The sequence below is a fragment of the Fundulus heteroclitus genome, chromosome 2 (genome assembly GCF_011125445.2).
Source record: "Fundulus heteroclitus isolate FHET01 chromosome 2, MU-UCD_Fhet_4.1, whole genome shotgun sequence".
Taxonomy (NCBI): Eukaryota; Metazoa; Chordata; class Actinopteri; order Cyprinodontiformes; family Fundulidae; genus Fundulus; species Fundulus heteroclitus.
Window position 1 is genome coordinate 9,241,303 of NC_046362.1, and position 27,752 is coordinate 9,269,054.

At 40.5% G+C, this 27,752-nt stretch overlaps 1 protein-coding gene across 2 annotated transcripts in view; it reads right to left on the reverse strand.

Moving 5' to 3' along the window:
• The window catches only part of peak1 (pseudopodium-enriched atypical kinase 1), a 109,701-nt gene that overhangs the window by 81,350 nt on the left and 599 nt on the right, over positions 1-27,752 (reverse strand). For both annotated transcript variants that reach the window (XM_036147299.1, XM_036147298.1), the window contains exon 2: positions 5,797-5,905. The gene's annotated coding sequence lies outside the window, so the exon portion shown is untranslated. The remainder of the gene's footprint in view (positions 1-5,796; positions 5,906-27,752) is intronic.

The following is a 27,752-nucleotide window of genomic DNA, read 5'->3' on the forward strand; positions in this document are numbered from 1 at the left end:
AAGGCTCGTTAGCTCAGCAAAGAAATACTCTGTAATTCCGATAAAACTTGTTCGATAGCCACGCTAACGCTAGTTTCCTCGGCTGAAGCCGCCATGTTGTTTAGACTGAACTGTCGCGCTTCCCGTTGCGTCACACCTCAACCCGCCTCTGATTGGACGTTCGTTTGGTGAACGGCTCCAAATTTTCTTCAACGGAGAGTAGCCAGACTGATCTGCGAGTGAAACCTTGAAAGCTCGCGAGATCAGGATGGTCTCACGAGGCTACAGATGGGTGGCTAGTAAATCTGAAACTCAGATTACATTACAATATAAGAAACAAGTACCTCTCTCTAAAAAAAAAAAAATTTGGATTTTCCCTGATTTTGATCCGATTCTGAATCTGTTGCTCTGTATTTTCCAACAGGACAGAAACATAAAACCACACAAAAAGGTTTTGTTGTGCTCATAGGTCCAACGGTACACAATGATGTCACCTAATTTAGAAACAGTTTCAACAAATTACTAACATTAACTCATCCCAAAAAGTGATGTTGTAAAGCTAATTATGCGATCTTTCTGGTACTTTCGTTACTGTGATCAATAATCCTTTACCTCCATTTATATTCTAACAGTAGCCATTAGCCTGAGACACAAATACAGTGATAAAAGACAGTTTACCAAATTTTGAATGTGCTCTCATCTTGAATATAATGTGTATATAGGGATGAAGGATGTAAAAGTCAAAGCCTTCCACTGCATCAGGAAGGGCATGACGTCCCCACATATCTATGGAGGAACAGCTTAATGTTCCTTCAAAGCTTCCTCGTTTAAACATTAGGTGAATCAATTGGACACAAGATTGGGGTTGCCATTATTTGAAGCTACTTTGCATTTAGCATGCTGAGGTGAGTGACTTTTCATCTGCACAGATAGTCTGCACAGTGTAGGATGAGATTAACATTATCAGGCTATTGCTGTGGCATCTTAGTAGCACTTTTGTAGTTTTGTAGCAGTGCCGCAACATGCTGCACATTACATGTCAGAGCTGTGACACCTTTACCTGAAATAGTTTGACATGTCCAACATACCCAAGGCAGCCTGTTTTAGCTGGTGATTAAATTGTTGTTTGCAACAGTGTCATATGGAAGGTGATGATGGAGCATTATTTAACTAAAGCAGTGCATCCTTCTATGCCACTACCACAAGGCAGACACCCAGTGTGATGGGATGTAGATAAGCAGGCAGTATAGTGTTTTAGCGGTGACTTTTGTGTCTTAATTTCCCGAAAGGGCTAATAAAGAAGCTGTTAAAGTGAAAAGCTCTCAGCTTACATTAACTCTGTGGATCTTTTATAGAAATCTACAGCTTCAAATCCCATATGATGGGAGATGCAGAAATATTACAGACAATAAAGGGACTTCTATGTGGGAGGCGAACCGAGTTGAATATTTGGTAATACTAGACTAAAATATGAGAAGCTACGTCTATGTTGTTCTGAAGGGGTCTCAGATCATAAAACTGGAAAAAACAAGAATCCATTGTGTTTTAAAGGAGTTATACTATTTGGAAGTTATTTGTTTGTGTAACCAATAATGCACTGGGACAGCTGTGGGTTTATTTAAAAACTACAATGGGTTAAGTAAGCCTTTTGAATCCAACATTATTCTTACATCATCTAATGGCCCTGAGTAAAGAATAGCGAAGCTCCTAAAATAATAAATATTTGTAGTTTTTTGTTGAAGAAAGTGAGTATGGTTGCGTGTGTGGGAAAGAATGTCAGCATGTTGGAAGCCTTGACTAAGGATTGGGAGAGCCATGACAGGCCACGAGGAATGATGACCTTTTCTCATGCAATGGCACATTCCTACCATAACTAAAGTGAAACAGGCCCAGGGTAACTATAGCACGCAACATGGAGACACGATTTAGAGGAATTATTGGAAACTTCCTCCCACCCCTCCTCAAACGTTCCTATGCTTCAAGAGCCCAAGTGCATCTATAAAGTTAAACAGAACAAATTGAGGTCAGGAGGGGAGAGGGGTGGTCCTGAGGGGAAGAAGTTTAATCTGTAGACAGAGAAGAAATATTTTGAAATATTTTAGAAGTCAAAAAAAAAAGATGACCCCACTTTTTATCTGGTTACTGCTGTTAGTTAGCATACGTATGTGTAATATACTGCACAGCTTGAGCAGAGAGGTGACCCACAGATCATTTTATATTGATGTCTTAGACATCTGTGACTCTTTGTGAAATCCATTATTGCTCTCTGATGGGAACTCCAACAGCTGCTGGCTTGCACACTCCACTTAGCAGGACAAACACAAGAGGGTGAAACAGGAGTGTGATAGGAACACATGTTCTAGATGCCTACTAATTTATTGATTTCTGCTGACTTTAACACGATGGGCTTCGAGGACATGACGAGTCAGGCTGTCTCCACTTTCACACTTTTTTTGCTGCAAGGTAGATACTTTCTATGGTATGATTCAATTAAATCTCACAAAGCGGATCCTACTGGGAAAACTGTAGATTATTAGCTGTTCGAACCAGAAGGAAGGGGTGCGTTCAGTAAACAAAGCTGAAATGGTAACTCTAGAGGTAGAAAGCACAGGACACATTCCAGCCCGTTTATCATTGACAATTATCAAGGGGAAATGCAACAATCAATAAACAGAATAAAAAGAAATGATGGATCGACACACACGCTACATACTGTCAGCCAATATACATCGACTCCCACAGTGCTCTGACCCTCCATAGGGACGAAGGAGAACTTGTCCTCCGATTGCACCGTCCTTCCAAACAGAACATTTTTAGCAGTGAGATAAGACATTAGCTTCAGCGACGCTGAACAGATACGCTGATCAAGCTTTTGTTTCTAAGGACTAGTACAGACACGGACTCATTTGTGTGTTGATTAAATAACCAAATGTAACAAACGCACTGCCGATTTTTTGATAGAGGCAGTATTTAATCCAATGCAAAATGAAACAGAAGAATATTCAGATTTATGCATTTTAGCATGAAATTACCAAGCAGCTCAGATCAGAATTTTGTGACCAATTTCTGACGCCAAGTTTCAAAAAAGCTAGTGTGTGCCATTTTTTTGGCCAATTCGGATTATGGTTTAAGAAGTATAATCTAAAAATATAAAAGAACAAGTATACACAGTGTTTTGTGAGCATTCCTATCAGGAGCAGTCACTCATTGCTCAAATTAGAAGCAGAAACATTTTCTAGCAGTGTAACAGAGAGCAGACATTGTGAAATTATAATTATAATGTATAAACTAGTTGAGTCAAATTCAGAATGTTTCAGGACAGAAGTTAAAAGCTCAGAGAGATTTAAAAGAAGAGCAGTTTTGCAGTAAGACCTCCTGTCGTCTTCTGAAGTTTCACTCATTTTCTTCCAGCTGGAATGTCCCACAGATATGTCTCAAAATAAACGTTCCTTTGAATGAATCTTTTGACATCTCTGTACTTCCTCCTACTTCATTTTAAACACCTCTCTGACAGTAAATGTCACACAGAAACAGCTTCCACTCAAAGTGATGCTGTTTATCGTGACCTTATGGCGCCTTTTTACTTCCCAGAAAAAGACAGGATGTAGAAGTTTACAATTGGTTTGTCATAAGGAAAATTGGCTGATTTCAGTTCAGTCAGTTTTTCAATGAATATCTAATTAAGAAATAAAACTGCATAACAAATACCTCCGGATGCATTTACAGACCAGTAGCCCTTGGGAGGTTTTACCTTTGATTTCTCAGTTTTCACCTGCAGATCAGCAGTAAAGGAGCTGATGAAGGTAAAACTGGCTAACAGATTGGTGCTCCACTATTAATGCCTTAAACTGTTCTAGTTTTGATATGAAGCCAGTAGTCATTTTCTATCAATGACATTAACCTATGGGTATAAGTTTGTCATGATTTAAGGTTTTGTCTATTTATTTTGGACTTTTGTAGAATCAACCCTGTCACCTCTCAGCCACCAGCCTATCAGCTCTGTCCACTCCTCAGCCACCAGTTATCATCCAATCAGCTCAGTCTCCTTCCAGCCACCACTCAGCTCCTAATCAGCTCCACCTGCTGCATTAATTAGAGTCCACTCTGCTCACCTGTTCCCCTGCCTCAGTCATCCACGCTCTGCCACAACAGCTGGTCTTGTGTGATGTGCTCAGCCAGCTGGACTCTTCTGCTTCGTTCGTGTTTTCAGCCGTCACTGTTGAAAGCTGCCTGTGTCTGCGTGCTGCACAAGTCTACCTGTTTCCCTGTGAGTTCCAGCCGCTCACTCTGCCTTCTCTGGTGGTTCCTCGGTCCACACTGCCTGTTCTGGTCAGTCCCTGCCTTCATCACCGGTTCTAGTTTGTCACTTTCTGCTGCATCTGGTCAAGTCTGGTTCTGCCTGCTTCGTCAACCAAAACTCAATCTCTTCAATAAACCTTTTAAAAACATAACTGTCTGTGGTTGGAATATCGGGTTCTTTAAGCATTATTCATTACAAAGTTACATTGTGTATGTTTCCTTTTTTCTTTTTTTTTCAAAAAACCCTTATGCACCAAAATCTGTTCGTGCATCTTTTACACATAGTGACAAACCGATGCGATCCCTCTCAGATCTCCATATCTATCCCAGTCAGAGAGTTCAGAGACTTCCTGTTTACACTTCACTGATTGAGCTTTCCAGCAGGTGAGACATACAAGGTAATGTTTTTACAGTAAATTTATCCTAAAAGAAACTTAGAATTTGAGTGCTGTGTCCTAGCTTTGTTTCTAAATGTGCAACAAAAAACATTGGTAATTAAAAAAACTAAAAAAACAAGTCCAACACAACTTCATTTAAGTTTTAATATTTTTATTGAAAACAAACTTGCCTAAATTGAAAGCTATTAGCTTTTAATTCTGTGGAGTTTGCAGTTTTTTCTTTTTTTTTGGATGCTGTATTAGAGGCCAGTCCACTAATTTGCAGACATCCAGATAAATCTGAATTTTATTGTCATTGGTTCTGAACCTCAGCGTCTGTTGTTGTTTCCTGCGCCTGTAAATCCTGATTAGACGTTAATTTGTCTTATCCAATTCCCAAAAGCCGTCTCTGTCAAGTAAATTCACCAAAAGTTGCTTTCTCCGCCTGACTCTCCACAAACAACGAAATATCACAATTATAACGAAACATAACTTCCTGAATGTTACGGGCGCCGCCATTTTTATTTGCTTGATTCTCTCCTTCAATCCCAGAGAGCAGTAGTACCGTAGATCGTCACTAGGAGGCGAGGAACCGTGATAGCGTGATGTGTACACGGTCGTAAGAACCAAACTCGGCATGGTTAACTGATCCAAGCTCGGTCTGAGCTCGGCATGGATCGGTTTAACAAGGGTAGTGTAAATGGGGCTTATGACTGAAGCATCGTGTAAAAGATTGAGAACTCTACAGATATTATAATGACAAACACATCAATAACAATCTGTCTGGGAAAGCTAAACCACAGGTTAGCATTTTACACGGCAGAGCCTGCTTATGTGCCTTGTTTTGCTGTAAAGATGTATATGTAGAAGCAGGCATGGCATCCAAATCCTGCTAAAGTTTTCAAAGAAGAAGAATGCAAGAACAAAGCTAAAACAAAAGCCAGAGAAAAAGACTGGGCAGAAAAGACGGTGTACAGCAGAAAAATGAGAGCACTTATGTAAAACTGTCATACTTGGAGAGATTACAGGACAAAGGGAAACACCCCCCCCCCCCCCCCCACCTCCCCCACTGTGATGACTGTTTAACCCAAACGATGACAGTCAGGAAATAAAAGGCAACAGAAAGTCTGACTTGGCTCACCTGCCAGGCTACGGCTCCCCGTTTCCTCCGATCTTCTAGGGCCAAGAGTGTCAGCGCCTTGATGCTTCAGACAGCTCCACTGTCCATCTTCTGACTGCAGACAGTTTTCCTGCAGAATAGAAAAGCCACAGATAAGGCAGATATCAGCCTAATGTCACCAAGAAATACGTGTCCTCCAACTTCTGATATGCCTGTAATACCAGATGGAAAAAAAATAACCCTTAAGATAAAGGAATTTAACTGGCAGAATAACCTTTGTGGTTTTTTTTCTTAAAATAAACAGACCAGAAATCTTTACAACATACAGGCACACAAAATGTTCCAACACGTTGTTTTATTGTATATAAAGGTACATCTTGAAAAGGGCGACTAGAAAAATGAGGCCAGAACTCAAGAATCGGATCTTTCCATTCATTGAACGCATCATTTCAGTGCTACCAGGAGTGTCATTTTTTTTTTCGTATCGTTTATCATTAACGTGAATAATCGCTTATTGTGATAATCAATTAGATTTATCATGACAAGGATAATGTCTATGCCGGTTAATGTCTGAAAAACCCAAAACAAAAAACAGTATTACTGAAAATGTTACCTTTACTATTTTCTCCACTGTTTGGTTCTATGATGGTTTCAATAGATCTCAATAAATAATAAAAATACAAGTAGTTGTTCTGTGCAGTTTAGTACCACAGATCTAAGCTCTTCATGTAACCAGGGTCCTTAAGAAGTTTATTTCAAACCAGGTATGTTTGTATGACCAGAATTTCTGTTGAAGTACATACGGAAGAGTTTAGCAGATAACAATAAGGCTGTATATACAAACAATGTTATATGTGGCCTTCCCTAAAAATATATTGTCCATAAAAGAAAACAAAAATGTGCTGCAGGTTCCTTGGTGGATGCATTAGTTTTAAAAGACAACTGAAAAATTATTTTTTTTTTTACCAGAATGCTCTAATTTTGAGCTCAGTTGGCCTTGACTGGTGATTATTCAGCAGGTAGCACTAAAAATCGTTTAATTTTCCATTCCAATCAGAGAGCAACACATAACTAAGTGCTACTGGATCTGACGAGAATACTCTTGTATGTGGAAGCCTTTACTGCAGGAACAAGACTCAGAATAGCCTCCTTTCAGCATCTGTGAGGTGTTTTCAATTCAATAACATTTTATTTATATAGTGCCAATTCATGATACATGACATCTCAAGGCCCTTTACAAGGTCAAATTCAATCAAATCATACAGATTGGTTCCTCTCTAAGGAAACCCAGTAGATTGAATTGAGTCTTGATAAGCAGCATTCACTCCGCCTTAAAGAGCGTAGAGCCACAGGGGACATTCGTCTGCATTGTTGATAGCTTTGCAGCAATCCCTCATACTGAGCATGCATGAAGTGACAGTGGAGAGGAAAACTCCCCTTCAACGGAAAGGAAAAACCTTCAGCAAAAGGGCCGAGCACAGATATGTGAAGGCTGGGCTGAGTACAGTTGTTCCATTTTATACCAGTTCTGGCATAAGAAAGTGGAGACGGATAAAAAGCCAAACAGACTATAGCTGCTGACACTTGTTGACAGTTGCTAAAAAAAAAAAAAAGATAATTGTACTAATAGTACATGAACAATCTAGCTATGCAGTCGTAAAATAAACTAATAGAATCAAAATATTGGCCAGTCTTACATCTGATGATAACTTCTACTAAAAGGAAATAATGAGCTGATGTATCAGCTGATCTAGAATTAGTACTTAGTTGTAAAGCTTATAGTATAGAAGAGGGTGATAGTTATAAACAGTCTACAACTAGGATGACTTTTCATTAAACATCAACGATGAGACAACAAAGGTGTTAACGGCCTCAGATGGACCATAAACACTTAATAAACAGACAGCTTTGCATCCTCAGTAGGAGAATGGTCCCACACCTTCGTGACATTGTGTGACAGCAAGTCTAGACATAAAATAATTATTGTGATTTCTTTGTGGTCATTGGATCTCCTCGAGGACCCGAGCTGAGAACGTGACTAAAACCAAAACAAACACGGCGTCCTCTTGATGCATGATACCAATCAGATCACAGAGACAAAGAGCCAGGGTGAATTAATAATGCCGACGGACTAACAAGCAATTCCCAACCTATTCTGCACAACGCTGTCACGTCCCACTTCTCATTTAAGGCAGTGAGTCAACAGAAATTAGACATGAACCACTCCCCTCCCCTAAATTCATCCCTGCAGTCATGTCATGCTGGCTTCACCCTCTCACCCTGCAGTCTGCTCAGGCAAGAAAACAAGCTATATAAGGAATTGTTATTGTTGAGTTCAGCGTGTGGTTCTAAACTATTAGCGTTAAGGGCTTGGAGGAGGGGAAGCTGTTTACACTGAAAGGTTTCATTTTCTGCTCTAAGAGGGTACACTTGCTAACACGATTTCATTTTTAGCGCATATTCCAACACAAATATTGTTTCTTTTAGTGGTCAGTGGGTGGAAGAAGGTGCACTGTGAAAACATGTTAATATTTTGGGCCCACGTGCAGTTTGTAGGTTCGGTTGCTGGTATTCCTTTTCTTCGTTTTCTATTAGGGAACATCTTCAGAATATTCTCTACTGTATGTTTTGATAACATTGGCTAAAGGTATAATAGAAAAGTTATATCTGTAAACACATATATGATCTGAAAAACGATGGTTGCTAAAGTCAAACCCATAAATTAAACAGAAGACAGATTATCACTTGAGTCACACAGAGTCTGTTTTTTTTCCTTCAGTTTTTTTAAATCATTGGAAAATATTTTTTGTTGAACTGAATTATTTAATTAAAACAACACACTCTGTGAGTAATAGTACACACAGAGAGAGCTGCTATATTTGCACAAAAAACTTGCTTTGAACAGCAAGGAAAAAGCTGTGGGTGTATTCTTGGATCTTTACTGTTGATCATGAAACATTATTCAAGAAATTACAAAGCTGTGGCGCAGCAGGGGTAGCACCAATAAAGAGGTTGGTTAAAAAGTTAACTAACTAGTAAAATACATTTCCCAGCATGCACGGCAGTACCATCACACCAGGGCAGGAATGAGAGGTTTCCGCCTGATGCCGTATGCATCGATATACAATACTGGATGGGACATGGCATATTCACCTCTACAGACAGTAAGACAAACACTAGTGTTAAATCAAAACGCCATAACTAGATTAAAACATGTGTGTTTGGTGCTAAAATGCCCAGATGTTCAAATTCTTTGTACCCTTCATAAACTCTACCAATAAATTACTACAAATGTACTGTATATCTACATCCTTGCATTATATGATTGTATTTGACCACTATTTAATCTGGTAAAATGTTTAAGTATTTTAAACACTAAAAAACAAAAAGTGGACCATACATTCTCCAAGGAGAGAAGCGCATCGTTGCTTCGTTATCAATCGCAAAGTAAGAAGTAAGTCTGGCCAGAAATAATATGCTTAACATAAAACAATTCAAATATTGTTTGTTTCATTGTTTTTTGTGTTGTTTTGGGGCAGGCCCAGAGCTGCTAACCAGAGACTATCAGCAGCCCCAAGTGGTTTTTCTGAGTGCTTGGAGAACTGGTAGTCCAGCAACTTGAGCCTATTACATCTTGTCTGTGTTTCGCCTTCCTCTCCTCTCTTTAACCCGCATAGATCTATGCCAGCATAGTCCTGAGAGCTATTTGCTGTTGATGAAGGCATTTTGTTGAGAAAAGGACTGAAGTCAGTTGGTTTATTGTTCATAAATTGATCTATAGTAAAACCATTTAAGCCTGTTGGTGTTGCCATGACCCAGATAACAAGGAATTTGCAAAGGCAAATAGTAAAACATCATTAATTAATTTGGTATTACCTTACTTTTGATAATTTGGTTAAATAGGAAGTGTCTGCAATCTGATGTCTCTGTGTAACCAAAAATCTTGGAGAGCACATATGAATTATATCAAATCAGAAATTAAAGTCAATAGCGTCAAAGTATAAAGTGCAGGATGCATTAAACTCTAGATTCGTTATATATTGAATACGGTTCTTTCGACTCAAATTATGTACAAATGCAAAATAAGCGTAATTCATTAGCTGTTTGTTAAGAACAAAGAACATGTAAAATAAATTGTATTTGGGAACTTAAGGGAACATTTTTATTCAACACGTCTCCTGTAGGAAAGATCTTAAACAGCACTGTCGCTTAGGGGTGAATTCAAAGAATAAATCTTTAAGACTTAAAGCAATGTTAGCAATGAGAATACATGTACATGAGTCTAGTAAAGGAGAAGCTTTGAAAAGGAGTTCCACTAAGAATTATGTCTAACCCTTTGGTTTATAATGGTGTGTTCACATTTGGTTTTAAAATGTAATTTTTACTTTAAAAAACAGATGAAATGTTTGGAAAAGTTTAGGCATCCTTTTTTCAGACGGCACATCACTTATTTATCTGGATGTATCAGATTCTGTTTATCTGGACTCAGGACCCTTAACACCTTTGGATCTTATTTTACTTTTAAGTCTTCTCCATCCCAAAAAGAATTAAAGATAAATAAACATCCAAGTGAACAAAGCAGACATTAATCAATAGATATAATCCTCACCTTTTGGAAGCTTAGGGCCACATAATTTGATAGAGATGGAGGAAACAAGGTTAAAATGCTCTTAGGTTAAAGTGCAGTAATAGGTCTAAAGTGCCCCTGAGTATGAATTCAGAACCGAATGCGGGCCAAGACTCCCCTGGGCCTTCCTTTGCTCTTGGTTTTAGAGCTGACCACTTCCTTCCTCCTGCTCTAATTGGTGCAGCACTGCAGTTTTTTTCTTCTTTTCCAATAGACAGGCGGCCAAACATTTCCATGCGTCTGCTTATGCCCGGTAAGTAAAGGTAATCGGCGCAGATACTGAGCTGACAACACATTATGTTATGTAAACTGTTTTACTGCAGCCCAACAGCAGCCATTCCTTTAGCTGCAGGACTCTGCGGTTATTTACACGCTGCTGTTCCAATGATAGGGTGGACATCTTTTATGTATAAGGCTTGAAAAAGATGAGGACCGAGCCAACCTGGCAACAAACTGTAATTGGATGTTAAGATTTCATATGCTGTCAAAGTGAGCTTTGGGCACTGTGCATGTGTGGCAGCAGGCGTTTGATCTTAAACTGAAGCAACTACTCGGATCCCCATGGGAAGAAAAACATGCCAAGCTCAACAGAACCTGGATCAAAGACTTTGTATTACACTAACCCTGAAACCACATATGATATTACGGGATTTGGCTGGAAACACCAAAAGTTTCAGAGATTCCCTTCATACCAGACAGGCCAAAGCAAAGAAATTTGATTTAAAGTCATTTAAAGCCACAGGTTCTATTCCCGGGTTCAGAATTCAATGGCTCGTTTCTAAAGCAACAATAAACGTTTCTGTTGACTGCTGACAGTTCTAGAGTAACAACAGGATTTTAATCTGGAACCCTTAAACACTGGATGGACAGAATATTTTGTTAATGAGAAAAGAATCAAATGTGGACATACAAATACCGTTTCTATACTTTATTTTAGTTTTCCATCCTTATCCAAACCTAAGAAAAGCTAAAATCAAATTCCAATTATTTCCAGAGCGTGTAGGAACTCGGTATTCCTGCCCATGAACATTTTTGGAGCAATCTATTAACTAAATAAAAAAATTCTTATAGTCAAATTTGTACGTCTTTAAATTGGATCATTACAACAATAATAAAGAGAGAATTTTACTTTCTGATTTAAATGCACACTTTTGTCCCACTGTGGTACGCATCTTAATTTGTATCCCATTTGAATGGGAATTAGTTCCGTAGACAACAAAAACATGCGCAGAACAATAACAAGACTCTGCAAACTCATAAGTCAAACTTGAAAAAGACCATGTAACAGCTTCTAGATTTTTATCCTGAGTAATCCGCTGATAATCTGGAACAAAAAAATACGTAATACCTCCATTGCTAGCAAATCGCAACATAAGACAAAGGCTATTTATCCATAGATGATGTCCCAGGTCAGAAATCTTGTAAACAGAGTTTGACGAGTGATGAGATAGCTATGATAATTGTGAAAGCGTGAACATAAACCTCAGATAAAGGGGCGTTAGGTCCAGCAGCGCGTTGACACTGAAGTCAATCCAATGCATCTCACGGCAGACCGGACACAGCATCAGACCGATCAGAGACAAGGTCTTGCATCACGTTCAGATGGCATCAGGCACTATATTTAAGAATGATTCTGGTGGACAGAAGAGGAGCGTGACGTCTCCTGGACGTTGATGTCTCCGAGTTAAACCCTTTTCTAGCCACAGTCGTTACAGCACATGATTCCTGTTACCTCCCTCTGAGGCGTCCGTACATCTTCTCCCTCCAGATTTCGCCTCAGACTTCCAAACTCTCTTCCAGTCCTCTCAGTAGGCGCACAGTTTAAATCTCAGGGTGGGCATCTGGCCCTACATCTGACGCATTTGAGGACAAGGGGGGAAACTCCAAATTGTCGTGGTGAGGGCAGCCACCCGTGGCAGCGCTCAGTGGGATTCTGGTTGTTTATGGTCGGCACTAATTGCAGGTCTGCAGACTCGCCAAGCTCTAAAAACTGCAGTTGGTACAAAAGCATCAAAGAACTGCAGCCAAACAGAGAGAGAGCCGTCAGGATAAAAACCAACAAGATGTGTCTTAGTGAGAAGAAGCGCTCCAGTTTAGTGTCTTGAAAAAGGAAACTTTCACTGCATTTACAGCTGCGGGTCTTTTGGAGCGTCTCTATAACAGCTTTGCACATCTGGAAACGGATGTTTTTTTAACTTTTTTTTGCCATATATTTCAAGCTCAGTCGTCTTAGAAGGATATTCTCCAATCTTACCAAAGACTGACAAGCTTTCCTCCGAAGAAAATCCTCCACGCAGCAAAATATTGCCACCAACATGTTTAACCTTGGCCACGGTGTGTTCACTTTTCACCATGTCGTTTTTTGCATGTAGGTCTCATCTGACCAGAACAACTTCTTTACTTTTATTTACCCCTACATGGTATTCGTCAAAGTTTAAATCAGGCTCCTGTTGGCTTTCTGTCAACAAGGGCTTTCTTTTTCCACTCTTCCATAAAGTCCTTAGACATTTGCAACAAGCTACATATTGCAATTTTGCCTCTGCTTCCTGCTGGTTCGAATCCCGTGGACCATTTCTTTGTGCTTAAAATGTATTTAGCAGAGTGTATAGTCTAATTATTGACCAAACACTATGACTTAAAGGGGACGTATCATGCAGAATCCAAATTGTTTTTAGCGCTTAAATACATTTTGTTGTGGACTTGGAGTCTGTAGGAATGCGGAAAATCTGAATGTAGTCCACATCGTTCTGTAAATCAGCTGCTGTCTTTCCTCTATTTACCTTGAATAGTGCATTTTTATCTGAATATGCCGTATTATCAATAATTGCGCAGTATTTTATTTTTTTCCCATGTCTGTTAAGTTCATTCTCTTTTGCTTTAGAACTTGGCTCTAACTTAGCTTGTTATTCATGTTACTCATCTAGTACGTAAATCTGTGTATTTAGCCACTGTCACTCCCAGACTCCCCAACTGTGGGTCAATAAATGTATTTCTTATCTTTCTTATCTCGTCTCCAGTAGCTGTGTAGATATCTGTATATTCTTTTTGGATCACATTTCAAGCAGTCTAGTTTATCTGTTTTCTATTAGGTTTTTTTGAACAATTGCATTGCAGGATTTCCTGCACAGCTGCTTGGCAAAGTCAGTTTATTATTATAGCACTTTTCAGTAACAGGACGATTCAAAGTGCTAAACAAACTCATGGACTTCCAGTTTACCAGGTACACAAATCCGCCATTTTTATTTCTCGGAGCGTTGTTGTAGTCCAAGCGGAAGGGTGACAAAGCTATAAGTGGATAAGTCAATGGTTGTTCATCACCTCCCCCGGCATACTCCAGAAATGAAATAGCCAATCAGGGCGGAGTGGAATGCTCTGCGGCCTGCGGGGGGTTTAGCGCCTCCTTTGGATTTAAAGTGACAGCACCAAAACGAGTTGCTCTCAGATGCACCTTAGAACAGGGGCAAAAAGGGGGAACGTGGGGGTAAATTCATGAGAAAATCAGACCAAAGCATTGCAGTTCCACTTTAACCACAAATGAACGATTTCAATGTGAAATGGAAGAACTGAAAAGCACAATTCAGTGAAAGTTGGCCTGTATTGGTTCTGTATCGCAATAAACCATATGGCAAACCTCTTTTTGAAGAACGCTGCTCTGATTAAGATGTGTGACCTCTTTTCCAGCACGCCTCTACACTGAGCCAAATTCTTGCTTATGCAATAACAGTAAATGAGCATGTGCTGCTCAACTTGTTGAGACATTATTGGCAGTAACAGCAGTGAGAGAAAAAAAAATCTGATTTTGTTTCTGATTTTTTTTTTTTTTTCAGTTCGCGGATCAGAGCCAGTCAAGTAAAAAAAGTTGACTGATGCACTTCTAGTCTATCTAGGATAAGCAGCTATAATCTTTTCCAGATTACCATTTTAGCTGTAACTGAATCCCCTGGTAGCAGAAAAGTTTGCAAAATCCTTAAATATGAGGACCACTCCTTTTGATTTAGAGCATCTTATAAAACACGGACAGTGTTATACGACAACCTTCAGAATTAAGAAGCCAGCCATTATAGCGTGTTATTTAAAAAAGTGCTCTTTTCTGTCTAAAAACACACAGGCTAAGGTTTTCTGAGGTCTACACAGGCCTCCGCTAAATGAATCAGTGCGGGTGACACCGGTGCAAGAGACAGATATGCCAGGCCAATGCTGAAATAAAAATGTGAGTGAATTAATTCTGTATTTATTTGCAACTCATCAGCCAAAGCGTTTGAGCGGATCCCCCTCCTGAACAAACGCTAGAGAAACAAAAAACAGGAATCCATACGCAAACCTCACATTTTCACTTTGATCTCAAGAAAATCTAGTCCCAGATGTGAACCCAAAGACGATGAACTGCATAGCAGAGCTTGTTTACCAGCTTCTAGCTTGCTGGGTAGTTTGAGCGCAGCCCCTGTTGCTGTCACTCAACAGCTCTGTGAATCAGAACCACCCCCCCGCCGCTCCGCCGCCCCTTTCATGGCCCAAACCTTGTGGCTGGCTGCCAGGATCTGGGCGACGTGGGCCAAAGGCGATCCCAGTCACACATATCACACATATTTAAAAAGCAAAGAGCCAGCTCCAACATCAAATCCACAAACCAGCTCCTCTTCTCCAAATAAGGATGTGCATTTGTTCATTCCCTGTCTTCTCTTTCTCCCCATTCTCAGACAGATACGTCACACTCCCCCTGCACACGTTCAGCCAGGAGCCCCCACTGGCCCGCAACACTGATATAGCGTCGGTATGAGGGGCTGTGGCAGGGTCTGGGTTTGTTTACTTACCACTTCTATTTTCATATAACCTAAAAGGTACCAACCCAAGCACAGGGGGAGTTACGGAGTTAGGACGTACTCTGCGGTCGCTAACGAGATCCCGGCTTGGCTTGGCTGAGCTGAGCGTAGTGTGGCAGAGAGTGAAAGGACAGACTCAGTTAGGTAATTCGAGATGCGCCCTCGCTCAGCTGGCTGACTCGAAAACGGGGTGAGTGTGCAAATTTAATTCGAGCGGCACCAACGGGATTTATTTCTGGAAAATGGACTTGCTGTGTCAGAGTAGGTCAGGCGCTGCGTGTTTATTTACAAGCGTTGAGGTGGCGAACGCGGCGCGGCGTTTTCCCCCATCAGCGTTGCGTAATGCCCTCGCCACCTCGGCTCGCAGAGTGACAACCCGTGGTTCCCGTGGCCGCTTGGGCCCAAATGTCATTTACTCAGTGGGGAGGTCCAGATGAAGGTGTCCCGACGCCATAATAGAAACAAAAGGTTGTTATGTGAGCAAGAAGTTAAAAGCAGAACTTCACTTTTGAAAGGAAAATGATGAGTCATGACGAGCTGCTTAAAAGACTATAAAACCTGTGGAAAGTTTATTATGTTATCATCATTACACACAGATTTACTCACAGGTGCCACTCCCACCCACACGTCTTTATTTGCAAGCAAAGCAAAATGACCCTAAACACAAGAATTTATTCAGAAACGTTGTTAGTTTCTGAAATCCCTGGCCTAGAAATAACTAGGCCAGGGGTAAATTGGCCAATTTTCCCTCAGTCAGCTCTGATCATGCTCAACAGGTGCTAAAATAAATCTTAAACTTTTCAGGTTTATTAAATACATCAAAACTGGAACATCTCAGCATTTTCGGTCCATAACAGCATGTCCTGCAAAGCCCTTTATTGTGCTTAACAATAACAGGTTAGGGACATATGCTTCCATGAACAAATGGTGATATTCTTGTAATCCCTTTATTTTTATATTCAAAACTACCATCTCTATCAAAGAACTACGTATACCTTTTTATATTTTATTCATTAGTCAAATCTTTAAAGCAATATGGGCCAGAAACGCCTGACCAGTCAATGTTTATAGTGGAGATCGGTGAATAAGCAGCCAAGCAGCCATGAAAGTCAGAATCTAGTGATTTTATGACACACGATGAGGCCGGGAGAAATTAGGAGGGAACATTTGGCTGAAAAAGCCCTCGACTAATCTCAGCAGGATAGCCCAGACTGCCATTAAAAAATGCTTTTGAAGGACTTCAGACAAGTTCTTCCAACTACATCAGTGCTGTCAGTGTGGGAACTGAACGTAGTCTTTCACTGCTGAGGTAAAAGATTACAAATCGTGGATCAGTCTGAATCGCAGACAAAGGCAGAAATGTGATTTTGTGGCAGAAAGAAACATTCCAGCCATCCCATTCTCCAGATTTCTCAGGGTCGGTCGGTCTGTCAGAGCAAACTGGGCCGAGCAGCTGCCAGAGAGGCTGGCCGCTGCCGTCGCTCTCCCAGGATAAAAAGGGACTTTCTCCATTGTAATATGAAGCGTGCTCTCACACCATACTGGCTGGGCTTTGGGCGCACAAAGCTGCAGTTTTATACTTTGGCTTTAGGTGTTTACTCGCCAACCTGGTTAAAAAAAAAAGAAAACAGCTCGGTGCAGCAATCTTTCTGGATTCAAATTCACCTCTTCCATTCCCAACAGTTGCTGGTCCAACGCCAGCAACCGTGCAGCAACACTTTACTGGCCACTAAGTTTCTGAAGTGAGGAAGCTCCTTCTTTAGGTTCTGTCTGCACAAGATGCGACAAGGAAGATCGCCAAAATGTGATCCGGCCAAGCTATCGAAGCAGAGTGTAAACATGCTAACAAAACTGCTCTGGGTGTAGAATCGCTAGCCGCAGTCAGACGTGACTTTACTGAAGGTTGGAGCTTTTTGTGTCCAGTCAGACACAGCGCTACCCGTCAGAAACCGTTTGCATAAAATATTTATTGTGAGGTGGGCGACATGGACAGAAAACTACGATTTTTGTGATTCTATTATGATTAAACGGAGGTTATGTGTTACTTCTTTGCAGTCTTTGTTAGGTAACTCTGACTGTGCCTGCATGGCGCAGAAATCTCAGCCCTACAAAAACAACTGCCTCTCTTGGAAAACAGATCCATTTGATAGAGGGTTGTTCAGGACCAGGTTATATACAGCAGTGAGATTTAGGTCCCTAAACTGCAACAGTAACTGTATTTAATCATGTTTTTTTTAATCTATTGATATTCACTGATGCTCTGCTGGATCAAACAGTGGAAATAAATAGAATAACAATTCTGACAACACATCCAGTTTTTGACTTTTCAAACATGATTCATTTAGAATTTGATCTTTGTCACAATAAATAAAAATTCTTCTAGGAAATATTTTCAAGATATCAATAAACAATAAATGTCATACAAAACAAACATAGTGTGGAAGTTTTTAAGAATATACATAGCATTGTATTTATAAAGAATTGAACAGACTACCAGGGTCTGCATCTGTATACTTGAGGATTTAAAGCAGTATCTGTGAAAAACATTGCCGCACTAAAGTTTTGAAATACGATTCAATAAATGTTTATTTGCAAACCAAACCAGAAGAGGCTCCTCCAAAAGATGATTGAGTTGTGTAAGCAGCTCTAGAGGTCAGTAAACGGGCCGGTCTGTCAGACTATTAGAAAAACCGTCATCCCCCACAAACACACATAATACCCAAAGACGAGCTGCTGCTTGGGTAAAAAAAAAATGTTATCTGGGTTTCGAAGATGGTTTTAACAATACAAGGGGATAAAAAAAAGTCTCTTTACTGTTGCATAACTTGACAATAAAACTTGATTTGTGAAAAAAAAAAAGGATTTTCAGCACTTCGACGGCCATCAACTCTCAGATTGAATCACAAGTAATCCAGAACGCTGCCACTTTGCCTGCAGGCCTGGTGCTGCCAGTGAAATTGGAAACCTGATTCATCTGCAGATTTTAATCTCTCACAACACTGTTAACTCTCTCTTTTCGGAGCATTGCTGCCCGAGGAAATAAACTGTGTAAGCTCTGAGACCAACTAGGGTGGCAAAAGTGAAGGGCAACATTCCTTTGATTTCGACGTTGCACAGTGATGGAAAAGCTGGATCCATCTTCTGCCACCTCCATTCATCCGTCAACAGCTCATCGCCGGGGTTTTTTGTAAAAACTTTTTTTATGATTAAAAAAAAAAAAAATTGTAAAAAACAATCATGAGGGATTGATTATTTTTTACAGCACCGCTGTGATGCAAATACTATATTTAAATAATAAACACAAGGAAATCTGAAAGTATTTCATGTCCTTATGTTTATTGCTGATATAACAAAGGTCCCTTAAGTCTTTCCTTAATCCATCAAAAGCAAAAGCTGATCATCGCTGACACAATTCACATCAATCAACTATTAGGTAGACATTAATGAGGCATAATGGAGCCTTTTTACAAGCTGAGAAACAGGTGAGAGGTCTGGAAGGCGTCAACCATAAAACAGGCTTACATCACTACTGGCTCGTGTTCAGCGTTGGCTGAGGAAGCCTACAGGAGGAAAACAGGGAAGCAGGGAGAGGATATACCATGTGCAGCACTGCATTAAAAACCAGACCACAATCATTACAGCTTTACTTTAGAATGTCGCACTGCAATTTAAAGAAGAGCTCATTTTTACAAGCCTTCAGGCTAAGAAACACACAACAACTGGGTGAAAAGAGTTGGGATGAGATGCAGGAAGCAGTTAGATGTGAAGTAAAATGACAATGAGTTTCAGTCTCGTCCAAAAGGCTTTCAGGCAATTTGACTTGTAGTGATCACAGTTTTAATTTTTATTTCGATTTAGCTTATTCTTTGGCATCTACATATCATATTTTTCGGACTATAAGGCGCACTTAAAATCCTTAAATTTTCTCAAGAATGAATGGTGCCTTATATATTATTACCATTGTGCTTACTGACCGATTTTATATGTTACGATGCACTCACAAATCTGTTAAAATGTGTAAGTATGAACTTGGTTAACAACAAGACGCTCCGCTCAATGGATATTCAGAGCATTACGGTACTCTGTGTCAATACCTGATCGGACCCCTGAGCTGTCTACAAGACTGCCTGACTGTAATGTATAAACTAGAAGTGCATTCATGTAAGGCAGCCCGCGGCTGGAGTATGCGCTACCAACAATATACCAAGTAAGTTAACTCAATATAAAAGTTTATTTTGGCCTTATGTTACAAACAAGGCAGTGTTGTCCATCTACTCTGTCCTCCCGGCTGAAACAGATAGCTCTCCGTCTCAGGAGAGAGTTGTGTGCACGGAGGGGCGGAGCGATATTACACAATTAGGAAGAATATTTACTGCCCCTTATAATCTAGTGCACCTTATGGTTCAAAACATACGGTAAAAGGAATATATAAGAAGGGTTTCTGTTATGTTCTTCTTGTGAGCAGACCTTATGATGCATTCACTGACTGGAATAAAATTGGGTTTTCAAGTTTGTTTGTGACCAACAGTTTAGGCACCGAGGCACATCTACCTGAAAATCATCTGATTCGGGTCAGCATCTGATTGGTGCATGCCTAAAGGCGTGACTCCACATCCTCCTCTCCTGTAGGGGTTCGTTTTACCCAGCCTCTGTGAGTCCGTGAAAGCCTGCTACATCCACGGCTACTCCGTCTAGCTCCGCTCCGTCTAGCTCCGCTCCGAAGTTTCTTGGAGCCTGAGGAGAGCATGTGCGCTCATCATCATTACAAGCAAAATGCTAATCGTTTTGGAGAGAATGACCACATTTCAAATCTGCTTTCTTATTTGGTGTAAAAAGAGTGGTTTGCATCTAATATTTAGATAAAACAATTTAATTTAATTGTGAATATAAAAAAAACATTTACTTAATTTGTAGTTAACAACTTCTGTTAACAGCATTGTTTTTCCTGTTTTCTACTATTGTAATTGTGGAGCCTGACCCGGCCCGATCCCGACGGACCGGAACGGAGCAGAAAACTGGAGTTGTTCCGTATTGTGACGATGAACGGCGGAGAGCGGGTCCGCTGACGGTGACGTTCAGAGCAGTCATGGAGGATGCGTTCTCATTGATTAAAATAACAACGTGGTTGCTCCGTCGGTCCGACCTGAACAGAACGGAGCGGTGATGGAGGAGGTGGAATCTGGGAGTAATTACGTTTACCGTTAACTGCTGACAATCGTTGAGGCTTGGTGCCAACAACGGCAGCCGGTCACAGACTCACTTTACCATTTACTAAGCAATCAGAGCATCACCAGCTCATTTATTATTACAACCATCCTGAAACTTTACACTTGGTATTGAAACATATAAGCAATAAATCAATAATAATAATAATAAACATATAGTACCTCTTCATGAAATTAAATTTCATAATTAAGTAATAAAAACAGTCTTTTATATGCATAATACATCACTTTTAGCATTACAACATACTGGTCCTATACATATGCATTTCCACACATATTCTTTATAAATCCACAAATCATCTGAAAGATCTTAAAAATTATTTTAATTTGAATGTAAAAAAAAATAAAATAGAACATTAGCTTAATGTCAGTAATGCTCTCTGATAATGGTTAAAATGAGGTAATCTTTCCAAAAAGACTATATAGCTTTTAATTAATTTATGATTTGAGATGTTTTTAATGCAGCAAAGCTATAGAGCTCAGCTACGAGCTCATTACGCTGACATTTCCAAGGTCAGGTTCTAGTTAGCAGCTTATCAGCAGCGCCAGAGCCTTCAGGTTCCCAAATAATCACTGTGTACACAGTCAACATTCCTCTTAAAAGGTCAACCAGAGCAGCTGTAGAACGTGAAGAAATTGGCAACAGGAAACATAAAGCCATCAGCAACACCATAAAAGGAAAGAAAGCAACAGAACTGATACTCTGATCAATAAAAACAGGTGTATAATCGCCCAAAAACAAAGTATTTTGCTTGTTCAGACCAACAAATAGCACCTCTAGCTCAATGGTGGAAAAAAGACGACAGCCTCTTCCTCTGATAATGAAACCGACCAATGGGACGGCTCAGAGGTGCATCAGCTCAGCAACAGCTTTAGTGGGAATCAGGGCGCTGCACTGGTCGCCTACCACTTCACACCTCCATCCCTAATTGGCTCTGTACGTTATCAGAGCGGGAGGAACCTTCACCCCTATTCTGCTGAACGTCTAAGACGCCAATGTGAATATTAATGCGCAGTGCGCAGTGAAAGCTGTGGGCCTGAAATGATTGTGTTTATCTGATCAACATGAACCAGCATGGTGGTGCCATGCCATCACATGTAGGAGGTTTCTAGGGTAATCATAATGGTAGCATTTGCAGTAATATAACTTTTTTTTATTTTCATGACCTCTATGGTCCTGTGGATCACTTGAATTTGTCCTGCCGTCTTCTTCTGAACCTAGATGACTGAAATGACATTATACTTCCACAGACACAACCTGACTGCCTAAAAGCAAAGGATTTGGCTTAAGTCAAGACACGCACCTTCCAACGCAAATTAGATCATGTCCAATAATCCAAACCAGGAGAAAACAGCTTTGCCTTGATTGCAAGCAGAGCCCAGCTCATTTAGAAGATGGCCTCCAGCCCAAGCTGCACTTTATCAGGCACGTTGGCCTTCAAAAACACCTAAAATGGTTTTGTTTTGGTTTGTTTTGTGTGTGTGTGTGAAAAGAAACGCCACTGCCAAATTCCTGCTGGTGTAAACAGAGAACAACGTTGCAGCCTGTGGCTTAGATAAAAAGCGAGATTGCAGAGTTGAACTCTTTCAGATAAATATGCAGCTTGTTAGGGCCGCACAATATAAGGAAACGTAGCGATATGCGATAATATTGTTAAATGTTGCGATAACGGTGTAGCTTCTGATGAACGATTAAAGCATTAATGGGTTTTTTTTCCGCTTTAGCATCACAGCAAACATAGAGTCGCAGCTAAAAAACAAAAACATTCATGAAAAGGTGGCCTCTGTCGGACTTGTGATCTCTTGGCTGTACCTCCGTTATTAACGATCGCACCTCTACCTTCTCAAACGTTTTATATTGCATTATGCAACACGTCACCAAACATTAGGGGCATTGAGGTGCTTAAATAATCAGACGTATTGCACTGCAGGGTCTTTGTGATATGCACATTGCAATCAGCGATCATGCAATAATGATAAACTTGTAAAATATCGTGCAGCCTCGCTAGTTACGCATCTGTAGGCTACCTGTGATGGATTGTGACAAATTAGAAATGTTTGTGTTTTGTTTATCATGTGATCACCTGGCAGTCAGTAATAAAACTGCCCTTGTGAAATGCCATGTGTCAGACCTTGACAAATCCTGAAGTCAACGTAAAAATCTGTTTGGGAGGAAATATGCAAACTAAATAAGCTAAGTTCTCCTACCCTTCATTGTGAGGACGTCTCATGTCCTCGGCTTTTTCAGGGGAAGCCAAAGATGTCAGCTTTAGCTCTGGACTTTGGCTAGGCCGTTACAAAACTTGATTTTTTTCACTCATGAAGTCATTCTTAGGCTGATTTGGATGTACCCTAGAAATCAATATTTAGCTGCTATAAAGAACTGCTCATTATTTTATCCACAGGAAAAAACCTAACTATGTGAAAGTAACCCCACATCATGATGCTGCCACCAACCTAATTCACAGTGGGTATAGTTAGAGCTTGGAGATATGGCCTCAGATTAATATCGTCATATATTGAGCTGTTCGCCTCGCCTCGAACACTTTTTCAGATTTCTTGCATTGAGGCAGAATAACGTCAGATGATAAAGATAAACAGGGTCTGGTACTTTAATGTAATGTATGCAGATAATAGCTCAACAAGCATCTGTGTTTATTAAAGAATTATTAAAGCTGGTTTGAGCGTTTTGCAAATCGCAGCCCACTGATTGTTTCTAGGAAACATTGAGAGGTGAGAACATTATACACAGGAACAAGGCAGAACAATATACAGATCTAAGACAAAAACATATCTGCTTTAAACAGAAATCTACCATCTATAAGCTCAGAAAATATATATTATGAATTACAAAAATGTTTTGTCTAAATTGCTGGTTTTAGACATTTTCTGCAGCCAAGCTTACAAATTTCTTTTAGTGCAGAAAGCAAAAGACTTCAGTTTGTGCTAAGGATTGAACTTTCTTTAATTATGCTGATATGAGGGAAACTAAGAGCTGAAGTCTTTTTTTTTAACCAGTATAAATTGTTTTAATAAACAGAAAGCTCATATAAGTACACATATTTAACTAAATTTCACACCATAAGGAAACGCCTATGGAGTCAGTCACATATCAAATTAGTCCACAGAGAAAAAAAAAAAAAAAAGCTTTATCTAAATATACAATTAAATGGACTTTGGGGCTGAATTAAAATGGTAAATAATTAGTATAACAGAGAATTCAGTGCTTTCATGCCACTCTTGTGTAGATAAGTAATGCAGTTTGTGCACGCTGTGCAGCTCCGTAGCTCAAATTCCAGTAATTAGCTAATTAGAAGAGAATGTTTTGTATATTTCAGTGAAGCATTCTGGGATGCCTCATCCATTCGAAACCCAAAAACAAATGTTAGTCATATGAAACCGATTCAAACTCGTTTGTGTGCTCTCACCCAAACAAAACGACAAACAACATTAGATCAGTCCACTCAAATCAGACTCCTGGGTTCACCGTTTAGTTTTCACACCATCAGTCTTTTCCATTCAGTAATTAAAAGATTCTACGGTTGGAATTTGCTTCGCTGAAATCTGGCAAAACTCTCCTCTCAGGAAGAGAAGTACCCGGCGTATGTTTTGGCCACCTTTAGCATGACTGATCTGATTGATTGCTAATGGGTTTTATTGCTTCACAACAGATTACGAATTCATAAAAGTGAAAATGAGACGCAACGTTCTGACGATCTCAGCGGCCAACCTACGCCGGGCGGCCTGCGTGTGTAACGGCCCGAAAACACGGCAACCGAAGAGCCCACAGCTGCTCTGTTTACAACAAACACCCAGATGGCCACAAAACACAATCTTCCTGTTGCTCGCCACAAGAATGAGAGGTATGCTCCCGACTCGGACATGTAGGAAACCCTCCAACAAATATTTGTCCCCCACGGCTCTCTGGACGAGCATCTAGCTCCGTTTCAGGTGAAGACGTGAGAGAGCGCCAGAAGGCGGCGTCTCTGTCATCCTGCCTGTGAGTAAAAAGAGGAACAGAGGAGTTCAGTCTACCCCCCCACCAGTGAACAAAAGGAGAGCTCAGTTAGCAGGAGCACACCGTGTGCTCCCAATGAGTCCAGGCTCAGGGCGCTGATGTACTTAAACTTTCACTGACCTGAACTTGTGACACTTAGAACAAATTAACATTTTCCTTTAACTAAAACGGCTAGAAAATAAATAAATGAAAAATAACGAGCACAGAAGCTGCGACCTCACGGTTAAAAGAGAAAAGGGCTGGCTGGCTCCATCCAAAGGTTTGGGATTAATTACTTTTTTCCAACTTGTCCAACTTTTTTCAGCTTCAAATTAGCCTGTTTCAGCATTAACTTTCTGCTACTTATTTGAAAGGAGCTCTTTGATCCCTGTTTTTTTTAAGTAAACACAAAATAATGAAATAAAAAGAGCCTTGTTTATTGTGCTATTTAAGAATCGGCCAATTTCCTCTTAACCAGCTCTGATGGTGACTGGCAGATCCTTAGTGAAGTATTTATTTTTTACTCACTGTTTTAGTCTATAAATACATAAGCTAATGGTATGTACTTTGATAAAAAAAATTTTTGTTTAATAAAACACACATAAACCCTAGAGCCGTACTTCGATAAAGTCTGCATTTAAACAAATTTTTTGTTGTTTTTTAACGGGGCAAGGGTTAGGGCTAGGTGATAATTCAATAACAATAGATATCGATCGATAGACGTGTATCGATGTTAAGAAGAAAAAAAAGGGTCAATAAAAAGTTAAATGAAATAACAGTTTTCCTTCCTTTTGCATTCCAGCCATGTAGGTTAATATTACAGTCATTACATCCTCCCAACCAATCACAACGCAGACCCAGGAATGCTCCATCACCAAGCTCCGCCCCCCTTCAGAGAGTTCAGAGAGCACCTTTCTTTTTACCAAAACAGCAAGTTTTTAAAAAAGAAAAAAGTTAGTTGAATAAAGGGTTGAGTTTGTGTGTTCTGTATCTAAAAATAGGTCGCCAAGCAACAGCATAAATTGGCCAGGACTGCACTTTAAATACATGTTTTGAATATGTTGATAATCATCGACATTGATCCAATATGATTTCCATTTTATCGATATGCTTTTTTCTAATATTTGGTCCAGCCCTGCGGTGGGTTTCGGTCGACTCCCAGCCGTTACCCCACAGTACCACATCGACTGACTGTAGCAGGCCGGAGCAGGCTTCAGGCTCGAGGACGGGAGCGAGGCGGCAACATGCTGCCAGGCAGAAATGCTGCAAAAACAAACCCGGAGCAAATCGGTGCTTCTTGAAAATGGTTTCTTGGTATTAACACACGCTGGACGGTGTCGCACTGAGATGCATCACAACACAACGGACACCTGAGTTTCAGCCTATGGTAGTTTTTCTTTGTACTAGCCATTATGCTACAAGACATGAAGGTTGACAGGGCATAACAAACAATCAATGTATTTCTGCCCTTCAAAGTGGGACATGTGTGTGTAGGGGGGGGCTCAAAGTCCAGCCGCTGCTTCTCCGCATCGAAAGGAGCCAGCTGAGGTGGTTTGGCCATCTGGTCAAACTGCTTCAAGCTAAATCTCTCACCCGTCTCACTGCTTGGCGGTCCTGCTCGACAGGAGCAGAACTTCGGCTACAATGAAGGTAATCCATGAAACGGGAATAGTTAATAAACAAGTTGTCCCAGATCATGGCTGCATTTAACGCCTGCTGCTTTTCAGTGGTTGACACGTCTCTGTATGAAGTGTGTCTGAGAAGCTGCATTCAGTACTGAGTTGTTAAATATCACAGTCAAAACACAAACTGCTTTTAATGGTAGATGCATTTCAAAAGAGTATCACTAATTCTTAATTGATTTTAGGGTGGGGGGAAAAAAAGAGCAGCACCATATATCCAACCTGAACACTCATCGCAGCATCAGTTTGTTAAATGTTGCGATTGCAGTGTACTATAATATGGAGCTAGATGTTATATTTAAAGTATCAGACGATCACCTGATGCTAATCGATCAGACATATCACCAGTTAGACCACAGGTGTCAAACTCAAGGCCCGCGGGCCGAATCCGGCCCATCAAGGTAAATAATCCGGCCCTCAAGAGCCAAAAAAAAGGCATCATGTCATAAAGTGGAGGCATATATCCTTTTAAAGTGTATAGAGTGGCTAAATCTGTGCCTCCTGTAAGTGTAACTCACCCCAATATCAACTTTTTTTGCAGATAAACTGTATAAACTGGGCCTAAGGTTGCTACTTTTATGTTACTGTGCATTTTTTATACTTCTATGTGAACTGGAATGAAATTATGAAATGAAAAGTATCGTCTATACAGGTGCACCCGGCCCTTTTAATGACTTCATGACGCCAAAGTGGCCCTATATAGAAATGAGTTTGACACCCCTGAGTTAGACGGACTGTAAGGACCCTTCAAAATCATAAAATGGGGGTGATCAATAAACAAGTTGTAAGTAATTTCCCTCTGGGATTATTAAAGTATGTCTGATTCTGATCAAAATAGCAATTTGCAGTTAAAGTGCCCCTATCAAATATTTCAGGATTTTGTGGAGCCCTTATGGTAACCATGACTTATTGCATCCCTAGCACTAATACGGTAGATTGTCCTTAATGGACAACAAGTATCGGCCAGGAGAAGCCCAATCAGTACTCCTCTTGGCAGCAGCAACATTATTCACGCTGATGATCCCAAAACTAAGTTCAGATAAATAAATGCAACCCTAAACCTAGAAATAATTGGGTCAACTCAGTTCCCTCTTAAAAAACAGGGATGCAACCCAAACGAGCCCAGCAGAACAAAACAAAACAATTAACATTACCACAATAATAAAATTAAAAAAAATTAATCCGATATATTTTTTTGTTACTTCTAAGAGGGATTCAAAAAGCAAAGTGGATAAAAGTAAGATGACAACGCAGTCCATAAAACCTGTCAATGGTCAAAACTAGTAGATTAACATGATGCCATGGAGGGACGGCATCAAACAGAGTAGACCAGCAGCGGCTGAGGAGCATGCCAGCCCCGGTGGCAGACAGCGGGGGAGCCTGGGGCAGCATGACGGGCAGCTGACATCCCGTGGAGGCTACCACTCCCCGACAAAGACCCCCCGCTCGGGCTAAAAACTAACCCCGCCGCTGCCCAGCCCCTTTCGGTAAACACGGAGGGAAGCAGTCCGAGCCTGGTGCTGCTAGCCGTCTCTGCCTTTACCTGCGCTGGGGCTGAACCGCAGCAGCCCTCTTTATGTTTCAGCTTCGCCACAAACTTCTGACAGCAGCTAGCGAAGCCAGTTC